The 16,171-nt window shown below is 34.8% G+C and overlaps 1 protein-coding gene across 5 annotated transcripts in view; it reads right to left on the reverse strand.

Moving 5' to 3' along the window:
* The window catches only part of fynb (FYN proto-oncogene, Src family tyrosine kinase b), a 241,711-nt gene that overhangs the window by 181,235 nt on the left and 44,305 nt on the right, over positions 1–16,171 (reverse strand). For 3 of the 5 annotated variants that reach the window (XM_039747944.1, XM_039747942.1, XM_039747945.1), the window contains exon 2: positions 1,396–1,474. The exons of the other annotated variants lie outside the window; for them this stretch is intronic. The gene's annotated coding sequence lies outside the window, so the exon portion shown is untranslated. The remainder of the gene's footprint in view (positions 1–1,395; positions 1,475–16,171) is intronic. 5 annotated transcript variants of the gene reach the window in all.

Below are 16,171 nucleotides of genomic sequence, written 5' to 3' on the forward strand. Positions count from 1 at the left end.
AAGTAATCCCAAAAAAAAAAAAAAACAAGCACTTCAAATGTATCAGTGCATGCTAATTCTATTGGGTTAAAGATACTGAATCAAATATGGACATTGTGAATGAAAATACCCAGCCCTATCTACAAGCTTATTAATTGATCTACTTACATTTCATCTAAAGGTTATATTTTTCCCAGGATATGACCATGGTCTCTAATCCTCTTTTTAACTTATGCTCAATTTCCCTGGCATGTGCCTATTTTTAAAACTTGCAATAATGTCTTCTCTCAATGGCTATCATTGTTAGTTACTCTTTTTAACCCAACCATTAATTTTTTCTTGTACATGTGCTTTGCTTGATTATCTTCCCTTTCCAAAGTAAGGCCGTGCTTTTCAAATTGTCTATGAAAATGAACTGTATGTATAAAAGTAGCCCATTAATCCATCAAAACTGTTGAAAGATACAACAAAAAACGGGAATTGTCTCCTCTACACTTTCTTGTATACTTAGATATGGGGATGGATACTAGAGGAGTAAAATTATGTATGTTAAAGAACTGTCAACAATAAAATCAAATTAATAAACATATCAAACAATTATTATAAAAGTTGAATAAATTGGACTCTACAGCTACATGAATAAAAGGTAAAGTACAACTTCCAGTTAACGGAAATAGCCCAAAAATTGATAGAAATTAACATTTTGTAACTAATATTTTTATGAAAAATTGTTTGACCTAAGTGATAGTGTACTCAAGTTATCGTGTTTACATTCATTCACTCTCTCTCACACACACACACACACACACACACACACACACACACACATATATATATATATATATATATACATATATATATATATATATATATATATATATATATATATAATTCCAAAAATGGTATTTTTGGACTCCGGGAGGTCTAAAATGTCAAGATTCATCAAAATCTCGACATCAAATCTTTGGACATTTTCAATACTTTCCCTATACCAGAAAGTAAAAAGTCATATTTCAAATAATAGACAGCATAAACATTTCAAGTAAGACTCACTTGCTTTTTGTTGGTCTTTTTAGCCATTTGTTACTTTCATAGAAAAAAAATATATATAACTCAAACCAGCAACAGCTTCCTAATTATTTTATCACCTTCCTCCCCTGCAAATGAGAAAGAGGGTTAGACCCTGCAGTTATGTAAGCCATAGTGAGCAGCTGTACAAGCTCTTAATGTAAACTTCTCATTGAACAATATTGCTGATTTATACATTTTAAAATTGTATAGTGTGCTGCAAAGTAAATAATAAACTGAACACAATTTAGAAATACAATGCAATTCAGTGTCAGGAAAGTATTATTCATGTAGACAGAGTGAGAGCTGGAGGACAAACACAGCTTCATTAGGGCACTCTACTCATACCTTGTGTTGTGTAGCAAAGCTTCTCCTTTAAAGTATGCAATAAACAGCTGAAAATCTCAGAGAACAAAGCTTCAAGTCTCTGTTAAGAAGGGAAACATAAAAAAATAAACAAAGTGTCTTGGTACATGTACAGCAACATACCACATCAAATTTTCAGAGAAATGCTAATTTTCTGCAGCATATCCCAGTATTTGGATAAAGTGACAGATTGTTTTTATTCTGCATTTTTAAAAAGATGCTAAAAAAAAAACAAAAAAAAAAAACAAAAATCACACTAATTCATTGTGTCAAGTTATTTTATCAATTATTCCAGGAGCACATATTCACAAACAAATATATTTTATACTATAATATGCAAGTTTGGCGAGTACTCTTTTGTTTAACCTAAGATAAAACATATACATGCATGCTGTAAACTGATCAAACCTTTTATTACATTTGGAAAAATCACAGCGCCCTTCATCCTCCACTGCTGACTAGTATATCAGAATCCTCACCAGAGCAAACTATTTTTAATTTGACATCTTGCCTGAAGGGGCCCGAGTTGCCTCGAAAGCTTGCATATATTGTAGTCTTTTTAGTTAGCCAATAAAAGATGTCATTTTGCTTGACTTTTCTCTACATTCATAATGGATAACATGGTACAACACCCTAGTACTACAGAAACTATAAAATCGACATAGGGGGAGAAAAAAAAACACTTATCTGGATCTGCACTTCAGCAGAAAAAATAAATAAATATGTAATAGCTATGCTGCCTGCCGTGTTGCAATGCTGCTGTTAAACCATTCTATTGAGAAAGTTAAAATGGACATCCATTCTTCCTTAACCTTGTTATTAAACATTTTTATCCAAGTTCAGCATCATGGGGTTAATCAAACAAATACTTAAACACACAATCCAATTCTAAAGCTCATACGAAAAATTTATAGTGCCTAACATGATTTTCCTGGTTTGCTTAAAGATGGCCTGCTTTATGCACTGCTTGTAAAGAATGGTTTTGACATATACGTATACACACACTCACAGATAACTCAAAAAGTCCCATGTACTTTAATCCACTGTATATAGTCTGTTGGAAGTAATACCTTTAAATATTAAAGGGAGTGCCATGAAATTGCCTTAATGTAATAAAAACATATGGCAACAAAGTATTAAAAAAACAACCAAAAACCGACAAATTGATTTGAAGGGGTGAGTACTTATAGTATGTGATCAATTATTTTGTGATTTATATTTGTAAAGAGTCTTTTAATGTTGATCAGAATAAAAAAATCCCAACAGTTTAACTGTTGTTAAATAAGGAGTGAATACTTTTTATAGGCACTATAACTAGCCAACCAAAGAACAACCATGAATTTATTTCAGTATTATGTACAGTGCCATGCAGGAGCATTGAAACCATATAAAACAGCAAGATTACAAAGGATAAACACCTTATTCCAATCTGCACTTTTACCGAAAAGGCATATACAGTTCATCCGGAAAGTATTCAAAGCACATCACTTTTTCCACATTTTGTTATGTTACAGCCTAATTCCAAAATTAATTTTTTTCCTCAGAATTCTACATACAACGTCCCATAATAACAATGTAAACAAAGTTTACTTGAGGTTTTTGCAAATTTATTAAAAATAAAAAAAATTGAGAAATCACATGTACATAAGTATTCACAGCCTTTGCTCAATACTTTGTCGATGCACCTTTGGCAGCAATTACAGCCTCAAGTCTTTTTGAATATGATGCCACAAGCTTGGCACACCTATCCTTGGCCAGTTTCGCCCATGCCTCTTTGTAGCACCTCTCAAGCTCCATCAGGTTGGATGGAACGCGTCAGTGCACAGCCATTTTAAGATCTCTCCAGAGATGTTCAATCGGATTCAAGTCTGGGCCACTCAAGGACATTCACATAGTTGTCCTGAAGCCACTCCTTTGATATCTTGGCTGTGTGCTTAGGGTCGTTGTCCTGCTGAAAGATGAACCGTCCCCCAAGTCTGAGGTCAAGAGCGTTCTGGAGCAGGTTTTCATCCAGGATGTCTCTGTACATTGCTGCAGTCATTTTTCCCTTTATCCTGACTAGTCTCCCAGTGCCTGCCTCTGAAAATCATCACCACAGCATGATGCTGCCACCACCATGCTTCACTGTAGGGATGGTATTGGCCTGGTGATGATCGGTGCCTGGTTTCCTCCAAATGTGACACCTGGCATTCACACCAAAGATTTCACTCTTTGTCTCATCAGACCAGAGAATTTTGTTTCTCATGCTCTGAGAGTCCTTCAGGTGCCTTTTGACAAACTCCAGGCGGGCTGCCATGTGCCTTTTACTAAGGAGTGGCTTCCGTCTGGCCACTCTACCATACAGGCCTGATTGGTAGATTGCTGCAGAGATGGTTGTCCTTCTGGAAGGTTCTTCTCTCTCCACGGAGGACCTCTGGAGCTCTGACAGAGTGACCATCGGGTTCTTGTCACCTCCCTGACTAAGGCCCTTCTCCCCCGATCGCTCAGTTTAGGTGGCCGGCCAACTCTAGGAAGAGTCCTGGTGATTTCGAACTTCTTCCACTTATGGATGATGGAGGCCACTGTGCTCATTGGGACCTTCAAAGCAGAAGAAATTTTTCTGTAACCTTCCCCAGATTTGTGCCTCGAGACAATCCTGTCTCAGAGGTCAAGAGACAATTCCTTTGACTTCATGCTTGGTTTGTGCTCGGACATGATCTGTCAACTGTGGGCCCTTATATAGACAGGTGTGTGCCTTTCCAAATTATGTCCAATCAACTGAATTTACCACAGGTGGACTCCAATTAAGTTGCAGAAACATCTCAAGCATGATCAGAGGAAACAGGATGCACATGAGCTCAATTTTGAGCTTCTTGGCAAAGGCTGTGAATACTTATGTGATGTGCTTTCTCAGTTTTTTTATTTTTAATAAATTTGCAAAAACCTCAAGTAAACTTTTTTCATGTTGTCATTATGGGGTGTTGTGTGTAGAATTCTGAGGAAAAAATTGAATTTAATCCATTTTGGAATAAGGCTGTAACATAACAAAATGTGGAAAAAGTGATGCGCTGTGAATACTTTCCGGATGCACTGTATATGCCCCAGAAGAAAGACTAACTTAGTTATTTGTCAAAATAGTTTTAAATTCAATATCAAAATATTCAGTTTGATTAAGTATTCAGTCTTTACAAATTCACAGAGGGATCTTTTTGCTTTTCTGAAGACCAGTATGTGAATCAAGAACCACCAACTAAAATACTAACTTTTCTAAGTGATTTTATACTGCATACAAAGATATTTTGAATATTTACAAACAAACTTGAACACCGCCATCTTACAGTATATATAAACTAAGTCAAATTGTCTTGCAATGCAACTTAGTGCTGTCACATGTTAGTAATGGAATACAATTGTCAACAACAATATAAACACTTCCAGGTTAAAAAAAAAAAATCCTACGTAACGTTTTGGAGAAAGTGGGAAATGACAACACCCTTGATCAAGACGGGAAATGAAGTTAAGTAAGCCAAACAATTGTATACATAATTCATGTGACCAAGCCGTAATTATAATGTACATCGATGTAACAAGCATATTAAACTTCAAAACTGATTAGTATGATGTATGGATTCTATTTTAGTTTCCTTTCTGGAGGGCCAATATTGTGTATTTCCACAAAAGATCGTTTGTTTTGTTGTCAGTTTATATCGGCTACCTGTTGTCAATACTAAGGACTAGAAACCAACGTGCAGTAAACATGTAGTTTCACAGCGTGGATACAGAAAACTCTTAAAGGGTGTACTCACACTAGGAACATTTGTTCTGTACTGTGCAAGAGCACGATTGTCATTACTCCCCCACTGGCTTGCACTCACACTGCAGTTCTTGGCCCGGGCATGCTTATGTTATCACCATGCGACTTTGTGTAAAGCCAAACAAGATCTGAACACAGAGTGACAGCATACATGTCAAAATGATTTTCCTTATTTTGTGTTTTTTATTTATTTTTTTTTTTGGAGTCACGTAGGGCAGGATAACACTTTACCCTCTTACAGTTTTATTGAGTGTGCAGCGCAGCATTGTGCTGTCGTACTGCATGTTCGAGAAAATTTTATGGAGACAAATGATGTTAAGGGAGGAATTTGCAGCTTTTCTTCAAACTTCAAATCAATTTCCTCTGTTAGAGGAGAATAAAAACCTGTTTTTAACTCAATTGGTATTAAATGAAATGACGTTGCATTATTGACATCATGTCTGTATTCCGTGCATGGGTATGTTTAGTGATCACACTGTCCCCAAATTCTACTGAACCGTGCACAGGCCCACTTCTTCCAAGCCAGCCATGGCACAGTATGGTTGACTAGCGATCCAACTAGTCAAAACAAAGTAGACTTTGAGGAGATTACATGCGGACAAACATGTTTGGGCGCAGAACAAATTGCTGGTGTGAATGCACTGAAAATAAAATACAATGCCCAATTTTTATACAAAATAGTGAGCAGCTGGGTATTGTTTAAGCTATATTTTGTATTTCCTTTTTCATTTTCATATGTCTTTTTAAAAAAGGACTTTTCACGACTCACTTTTCATACTTTGCCAAAATAGTATTTGTCCTTCTGTATTATAACTAGGTATTATATACTGTACAATGGCTAGTGAAAATACATAGCATAAAGTAACACAGACATTTCATTCTTTGCCTAAAAAGTCACACAATCTATAGATTTCCTAGGCATTCAATACAGTATCTGCGTTTCACACATTGCCGCTAACATATATATTTATTTATACAAGACATCTCTAGAATACTATTTATTTATATTTGTTAGAATGACTAGAAGGGATCGAGTGATCTTTTAGCCTTGTAACCCACAGATGTTGTTTTCCTTCAGCATCCTCGCTAGTTGGAGTTTTGTTTCTACCTGAGCACAGAATTTTTTTATTGAGCTGGACATGAATGGAAATGAACCCTCTAATTTATTTAGTTTTACTAAGCCTTTTTACAAAAAATTGCTTTCAAAACTCCACTTTTTTGTAATACTCGTTATTTGTTACTATTGTAAAGCACTTAAAGCTACTTTTATGTATATAAAATGTTCTATATAAATAAATGTACTTGGGATCACTGTAGTTGGAGAAAATAATTTCTGAAGATTTAGTTTAAGTGCAACAAAACAAGCTACTTTAGAATGTTTTTGGCACATTGTTCAATCCATTTTTGTTTTTGAACTCTAGTAATTTGCCACTCCAGATCTTAAGATGATTATTTTGACTAACAGTCCCTTTCTTGTTAACAGAGTTGACAGATGCTCTTTTACTTCATACTTACCCACTCATGACTCTAAATGCTTAAAGGTGACTGTTGATCTTTAAATGTTTTTCATCACAAATCCTTTCTTGTCTGGATTTGTGAGGATATAATGGACATCATTTTTTTAGACAGTGTCTCACCTGTCTTACCCACTTTCCAGAATAAAACAATATCAAAACTAGGGTAGTCTGTATAACAGGTATAGACAATGTATTGTTAGAAATATGTACCACAGTATGGAATTTGCTTGACTCTTCATACTGATTCCATAAGATTGCATAAGCAGCAGCATCGGAAAATTAGGTTTGCAGATTTCTATGATTGTGCCATCATAAAGTACTTTTAAAACTATGCCATTTAACTTTGATTTCATAAATCAGGATTATTAACCTTGGTGGTTCAGGTATTTATGACATGCCACTGCTTCTAATAAAACCAGTCAGGCATCATCTTGGTGCACCTGCCTGAAAACAAAAATTTACAAAGAAATGGGAAAAGGCTATGGTAGTGAGATGAGAACAAGCAACAAAACTGTTGAAAGCAAGAATGCTTCAGTTGTTTGGAAATACTTTGGATTAAGAAATTTAAACTACAAACATAAAATTAATCTGCAAACTATGTCAATGACAATTTTAGAAAGAAGTGAAAATACAAACAACATTTTCAATTGACTAACAATAAAGTCAATCTGTGAAAATGGTAACAGAGGGAACACAGGGGCAATAGTACTGGAAAAAAGAAATAGTTTGTATTACCACAGATAATAATACAAAATATGTCAAACAGTGCAGCTTAATGATTGGCAAAGAATTCTGTGTTTTGCCAGCATGCTGCATCATGTTTCAGTTTGTATTATCTTTTTAAATTCTTGTACAGCACTCTGAATGACACTTATTACATGAAAATGTGCTATTTAAATATTATTGTTCTTTGTAATTTTACCTGCAGCTTTTATAAAACAACAACCTGCCCACTGAGAATGCTGTATCCCTTGCACTCCATGCCATCCTGGCAGATGTCGGTAAATACGATCACTCATGCCAGAATACTGTATAGATCACTGCTTAGCATTTATCATTGTTATGCTATCAAAGCTGAATTCCATTCTCACTACTTTTGGACTCTGTACCTCTGCAACTGGATTTTGGACTTCCAAACCAAAAGATGTCAGCATGAAAAGACTGGACACATCACATGATCCACATCAACCCTCAATACAGACACTCCATACAGTAGTGTGTTAAGCCCCTTCTGGATTCCTTGTTAACCTCTGAAAGAGTGAAAACCAAAGCCACAACTTTATCATTAAAATAGCTGAAAAAGCCACCACCACAGACCTGATCATCAACATGAACAAAATGAGACGGCTTACAGAGATGAGGTTAAGATTCAGAGTCAGTGATGCCAGAACAGCAATCTCACCCTTAATGTCAACAAAATCAACATCTGATCATAAACTGCAAAAAGTAACCTACACTACCATCTACACTGTAGGGCACACTATGGAGAGGGCAAGCAGCTTTAGGTTTCTTGGAGTGACTAAAAGTTGGCACAGTAAAATCTTGGTTTACCAATACACTTTTTTTCTTCAGATGTCTGAGGAATGTGCACATTTCTAAATTAAGTTCTCACAAACTTCTACAGGTACACAGTGGGTGCCCGTGCTCACTAGCTGCATTACTTGAAAAGGTGCAGTTCCAGAATGTAAGGATCTCAGTGCACTGCAGAAGGTGACATAAAATATTACTGAAACTCAGCTGCCTTCTATTCAGGACATATAAAACACTCACTGGTTTACAAAAGTATACAGTATAATTGAAGACCTCTGCTATCATGCAGAGCCATATTTTCTTACTCCTCCCTTCTGGCAAATGGTACAGAACCACTAGAGTACACACCAGTGGATTCAGAGACAGTTTCAATCCACAAATTGTAGGTTACTGTACAGCCAGTGGTCATGTCATGTTTACATGCAATGAAAAAATTAATTAAAAAGGGAACTTAAAATGTATGTTACTGTGAATAGTTAAGTGAGCAGAAGATGAAATGATCATGAAAGAACAGAAAGTTAATGACGACTCATTTCTTTCCAGCACTTTATGCAACACTGGTGTGTATTGTTTTTGTTTTGTAGAATTGAACAGTGAATAAAGGAGCACCATGCAAACATTTGGGAACCCCAAGATATCTAAGGTCTCAGATAACTTTTCCCAAGGTCTAAGACCTTAATTAGCTTGTTAGGGCAATGGCTTGCTTACAGTCATCGTTGGGAAACCCAAGGTTATGCAAATTACAAAGGTCTATAAATTCTCTGATTCAAAACAATGGCAGCCATTGGCACCACAAAGCTGCTGGCTAGCATTCTGAAAAATAAAATAACCAATGCTCATAAAGCAGAAGAGGGCTACAAGAAGACAGCAAAGCGTTTTCAGGTAGATGTTTCCTCAGTTAATAATGTTAGTAAGACATGGAGGTTAACAGGAACAGTGGAGATCAAGTTGAGGTCTGGAAGACCAAGGAAACTTTCTGAAAGAACTGCTCACTGGATTGATAGAAAGGCAAATATAAAACACTGACTAAAAAAGAAAGATTTAACAGACTCTGGAGGGGTGGGACACTGTTCTACTGTGTAGCAACACCTGAACAAATATAGTCTTCATGGTAGAGTCAGCAGAAGACCACCTTTCAGGCATCTTAGCCACAAAAATTCAGCACCTGAAGTTTGCAAATGAACATCGAAACAGGCCGGAGACACTTTGGAAACAAGTCCTGTGGACTGATGAAGTCAAAATAAAACTTTTTGGCCACAATGTGCAAAGTTACGTTTGGAGAAAAAAGGGTGCTGAATTCCAGTTGAAGAACACCTCTCCCAACTATTAAACATGGGGGTGTATCGATCACGCTTTTGGCTTGTGTTGCAGCCAGTGGCACAGGGAACAACATGTCATTGGTAAGAACGAATTTAAATAAATTCTACAAACATCACACCATCTGTTAAATAAAAAAAAAAAAAAGTTGAAGTTAAAAAGAGGATGGGTCCTAAAACAAAATAATAATCCAAAACACAGATTATACATTGTAATTCACACACACTATTATGTTACAATACAGAGTTGCACTCAATGAATGCATTTGTTTGCATGCGTCTGTATGGTACTGTACAGTCACTGTTCTGAGGAGACATACAACTGCATGGTACTATGTACACATGAGAATAAAATTGAACCATTATAATCAAACATCACATAAGTAGCTGTTATAGCCTTAATATCTGAGTATTTTAACTTTTATTTTTGTAATTGTATTTTTCTTTGAGAAGTACTAAAACTATTGTATTTAAGTTTATTAGGTATATTATTTGAAGTATTGCATACTTATTTAATTTAAAATTGTTCAATTTCTAATTCAGTTCAATTTGAAATTTCAGAAATACTAAAGTAACAACATATTAGCTAACCAACAGTTAATAATAACCTAATAGTTGCCTCAAGGCAATAAAAAATTACTATACTGTACTCATCATCTATGTTCTATTAAAATTATACAAAAAAAAGTATTTTGGTATAAAATTTATCAATTTTTTCCAATGTTACAATGATTCACATCCACATTTTATGACAAGGAACTATAGTAGCAGTGGCACAAGAAAACAATCAAAATGGGAAGTGGCCAGCCACCATGATTAACGATTTAAAAAAAAAAATGAAAAAAGCCTTAACTTTCCTTTACTTCCTAGCTATTGACTGCAAGTTTTAAAAATAGTACAATAAAATGCCTCATAAAAGAAATGTTTTTGTCAAAGATAATTTCCTAGTAAGTTATTTGCTTATTTAGTCAAATCAATTTTCAGGCCCTCTGAGGTAAAAATTGATAATATCCTTTTTACTACCTACAGAAGAAGTCTGATCAACCTGCAAAATTTTCATTTCGTGTGTTTAAATGGAATCAGTTGCCCCCCACCTAATGTTTTAACTCACATCATGAAGTTATTTAAATGCACATATGTCAGACAAAGCAGACTGTGTTTGTTTCATAAATACACCCTAGTATCACTCACATACAAGTGAAAAAAGGGATGCAAATCACATTTAAAAGAAGATGCTTACACAGATGTGTTTACTGAAATAACTAATCAATTAGCATCTCATGTTTAAAGTCATGTAGAAAATAATAGGCCGAACTAGGTGACCATGTTGTTAACAAACAGATCTTAGTGAACTGGAGAGTGTATACTGATAAACTCGAACAGTTCCTTATTGGGGATTAGCCACTAGTTACTATAGATCAACGCTTACAATTTATCAGAGCTTCTCAGGCTCGAAAAATTGGGTTTGAATGTTGGTTTGATCAAGGTCACAGGGAAAACATTTAAACTCCAGTGAAATGCACGGGTCCACCAAACCTCCTCCCAAAATCCGGAATTGTGACTTTTACTAGTGAATCTAAATATACCTAGTGTGACTGACTGTGGGTGTGTCCTGCGATGGCCTGGTGTCGTGTACCCAATGCTGCCAAGACTGGCTTCCCTGCAGGAACCTAACTTGAATTAAGCTGGTTTGAAAACAGAACAGGAAGAATAGAAAGAAAATTTCTTTAAGGGTAACAAAAATTCAAGGGCAGTGTCATTTCTCATAAAGAATGTGTCATTCTTCCACATTTCACAATATACCACATATTGTGCGTATTATGCCAAATTTGTTACGAATAAATGTTACAAAAAGCAACATTTTTAAATACCAGGCTCTTGATAAAACAATGCTTTAGTGTAATGGCAAAGTATTTATAAACTTACAGTAATCATGAGAAACATTCTGGTAAATAATGTCACAAAAAATATTTTACTTTACCTATATAAATGATTTTTGCAGAAATATTTAAGAGAAGAAAAAGAAGTAAGCTGTCTGGTCTTGTTGTTAAATCCCCAAGAAACAAAATACATCCGTCACTGTTGGAATTTATTCTTACAAAGGGGCTATTATTTTATAAAAACATAACGTTTTAGAATAAAGACCGATTGTGAGAATTACAGCCGCTAGGATTCTTTAACCACAAGTGAGTGTTGTTTCTTAAATAATATTTTATTATATTATAGCAGAATGCCCCAATTGACACAAATAATTTTTCTTATTACATTATTTACTTGTAATAAAAATATGAAAAAAGTAGGAGATTTCAAAATGTATTTAGGACCAAACACCCATAACAAGAGAGCTGGGTGCTAGCATATTTATTATTTTCTTCTTTACTAGCTAGTTGTAAGGGAAAAAAAACAAAACAAAACCATACAGATTAGCAGATCAGATTAACAGATCACGACATGAGACATGGATTTGATTTCACAACTTTAGACAGGAAACAAATGAAACACCATCACAATTTAATGGTCAGAGCCTTTACATCAGATATCAGCTCCAACTTCTGTTAAAATAAATTTTTGCCTAATTAAACTATTTTCAGAATTTAAGGGCACATTTTTTACTGCCGACTCTCTTCTCTAGTGTTCAGAATTATCGCCCTGTCCAGTTTGTGCTGCATTTGCACATTCTTCCAATTTTTGTATTGTTTTGCTCTAGATGCTCTGGTTTTCCCCAATAGTCCAAAGTGCATGGTGAGGTAAGTATGGACTCTAAACTTGCAAATTTTCAGTGAATGTAACTGGGGTTGGAGCAGTATGCAAACTCGTTTCTGTCTTGCACATCTCTGTTGGTATTCCAAATAAATGCCCTTAATCGTCATAAAAGAAAAATAAAAAGCTATACAATATTGTAATGTATGTTTAAAAATAATTGTAAAAATCCTCTTAGTGTTTTGTTTATTTAACATGTGCTCTATGTTCCTTTACTTCAACACATAGAAACGTCTTACTGGAAAAAGATGCAATATGAAAACCATTCCCTATTTACCATACAAAACAAAAAAACAGAGTTTTACTATACAAAAGGTATAAGCATATACCTTAGAAGCAAAAAAGAACTTCTCTTAAGACTGCGGCAAACTGTAAGCATACAGCCCTTGACAATTTCAGTTTGAAACCACAGCTCACAGCATGATGTAGTTAAGGGTGTCAGGGTGTGCAGCTGTAACTGAAACTCCTGCAGAGTTCTCTACCTTAAGCTCTTCTTTGCAAGTGCATATAAACGATTCCCTGATAACTCTCCATTTGCCTTAAATAGCACTCATTATGTTATTACAGATTGAGGATTCAGTTATGAGAAATACTATATAATAGAGTGAATTATTATTTATTTCTATTTATTTAAATTCATTATCATCATCAGGTATCACGGTCTTGAAACATGGAATGATCTGAAGAAAGTCAATGAGATTAACCAAAACTCCAAAGGGTATGCTGTCATAGTATGAACAAATGTTTTGTAATTGGATGGGTGGTTTGGAAGAACAAATTAATAAAAGGGTTTCAGAATTTAACCCCCCACACCACTTCCTGTTGGCGATGACCTACCTCAAAGTGCGGATATGGGGTTTTGTGCTGCCTGTGCTCCAATTCTGTGAAAGAAGCCCAGGCTGAAATGTTGCTGATGCTGTTTTTTTTATGTTTTTTCTTTTTTTAAGTTTTAAGAGCTGTATACCTTTGGTGGCCTGAACCCAGACAATCATTAACACGTGAAAGGTTTTAAACTTTTTAGTTTAAATTTGTAGTTTTTAAACTGAACTTTAATGCACGGATTAACTACCCCAACAATCGACCAAAATACAACCAATAATGTTGAATGTTCTATTGATAAGTGAAAAAGGAAACAAGCCAAGTTTTAAAGTTGTACCAAGTTAACAGATTTTAAACAGAAGAGAAAAAATAAAATACAATTCAACATAATGCAACTGGAAAAAAAAAATTCAGTTTTTTTTTTTGTTTACAACTGAATGAACTCTAATATCAAGTGTTCCAACGGAAATTTCTCACCATTTTAAATGCACAGCCTACAGACATACAAAAATCTGCAAACCTCATGAGCCTCTGCATCTAACAAGTTAATTGACGAGAGCAGCTAGGGTCAGAAATGCTTTCATCTCTTCAGTAGACAGTTTGATACATGTCAGAGATACAGCCTCCACTTTAAAAAAAAAGTAGACTGTAGTTGCTCATCAAATACTAGGTAACAAAATGTTTGTAAATGATATCCCAATTTAAATTTGTATATACAGTCAGATGTTAATGAACATTTTGAAAAGAAAAAAAAAAAAAAAAAAAAACATACAAACACAGCACTGTCAAAACTTAACTTTCCTGTCCAACTAGATTTCTTCTTTTTGGTTTTAAATATTTCAGCTTTCATCTATCATTAAGTTTTTCCTATATTTGTTCTATTCATTTCCCAAAACAGAATATCTCAGCAGATGTGTGCTGCTCTATCCTACGATCTCAACAGGAATTTTTGTACCCATAGCCAAATACTAAACAAGAGGGAGTTCATCTTTAGTTACCCCTAAGCATCTATACCTATTAACCAGTCTAAACAATCAAAATCTACCAAAACTATAGGATAGAACAATTTTTTTTAACTCTCTGTATTCATTTCAGAATTTTAAACATTTACTATCAAATAGACCAATGAAAAATTACTATTTTTTTGGCAAAAAACAATAAATATGCTGAAATCATCAATGCACTTACAGCTATAATACAAAATGATACAAAAAAAATCAACTATACAGAACCAAACCAAGAAAGAAAAATCTTCTATTATTTAGATCATTTATTTAAGTCTGAATTTGGAAGCATATGAAAGACATAAAAAGCCACATAGCCTCTACATTGCACTTTCATCAAGTTAAAAAAGAAATCATAATAAACTGCCAATTGCCTCCTGGTATAATAATGACTACTTCCATATTTTGCCTTATCAAACAAATAAAAAGACACACTGTTCAAAGCAGTTCCTTGATGGTTCAAATTGTACAAACTAAACATCTAGCTCTTCAAATTTGTGATCAAATTTGTGAATAACCATAATATGGTGAAAAAAAACCATTTTATTTAAAATCAGCCATGTAAAGCAAGCAAAAGCAATTAATGTAGACAACAAATAAACTCAACATTATGTAAACATGGGGAGGTTGCACTTGACCTCTGATGTGTTTAAACTCCCAAAGTCCACTTACAAAAGCAATTGAATACCACTGCAAAAGTTAAATTACTGCTTCCTTCAGGATGCCACTTAAAGATGCCTTTGGGTTTAAACTCTAAATAAAAATACCCTTGTTTTTTTTTTTTTTTAAATAAAATTTAAATTTATCATATCACCTTTAATTGAAAGTTCCTGTCTCCCATGTACTCCTGCACAGTTTTGTCTTGTTTTTGGCAACTCGAAGAATATGATCTGCCACTTGAAGGATAAGAAAGAAGACATCACTCCCATCTGTTATCATTCTCATTTAAACTCGCACTAAACAAGGCATTACAGAGCAAGAGTTACACAGGGGATGACAGTTGTCCAGTTTTGCAATTCAACCAAAATTGAGTCTGTTTCACATAAAATCTACATTTTCATGAGGCCGTCTTACTGAAACAAAAACCTAACTGAATGTGTATATTTTACAAAGGTTTGACTCTTAGACTGAAACAACTGCTGACAGAAAACTGAGGAAGTGACCTTTATGGTAAGTATGTAATAATGAATACAACTGGACTAGGGCAGCACAATTCTGCACTGACTCACAAAGATGTGTATATTATAAATCAAATCAGGAACTTTGTTAAACAGAACCTTCCTGATTTCCCTCATCTTTCACCCTTCATCCATGCTGGAAAAAATATTGCTCAATCTCAAGGAATTAGACTCCATCTCTACAATATATAAAATCATTTTACAATCCCTTCCTTTCAAAGATCCAAGAGGACACTGGGAAAAAGATCTCTCAATTAATATATCAGAAAAGGAGTGGAAAGTAGCAATGCAGAGAATTCACTCGAGCTCCATATGCGCAAAGCATACAATTATACAACTCAAAATGATATATCAAGCACATCTGTCTCAAATAAAAATTTCCAAAATGTTTCCAGGGCATGATCCAACCTGCAAACGTTGCAACCAAGCCCAAGCCTCACTGGGTCACATGTTCTGGGCCTGCACCAAATTAACATTATTCTGGACAAAAATTTTTAATTACCTCTCAGACAGCCTTGGACTCACAATCCCTCCTAACCCATTAACAGCTGTGTTTGGGGTTCTCCCAGATGGCTTTAAAGTGGAGAAGGACAAACAAATTGTGATTGCATTCACTACACTCTTGGCACGCAGACTCATTCTGATAAACTGGAAGAACCCAAACTCTCCTCTTTTAAGTCAGTGGGAAACCGATGTGTTATATTATTTGAAATTGGAAAAAATCAAATACTCAGTTAGAGGATCCATACAGACTTTTTTCAAACATGGCAGGATCTAATCAGTAATATTTTAAAATAAGTTTATAAAGCACAGAGAATTTATTAATTTAGGTATGTTTACA

Source organism: Polypterus senegalus, chromosome 3 (assembly GCF_016835505.1).
Source record: "Polypterus senegalus isolate Bchr_013 chromosome 3, ASM1683550v1, whole genome shotgun sequence".
NCBI classification, from domain to species: domain Eukaryota; kingdom Metazoa; phylum Chordata; class Cladistia; order Polypteriformes; family Polypteridae; genus Polypterus; species Polypterus senegalus.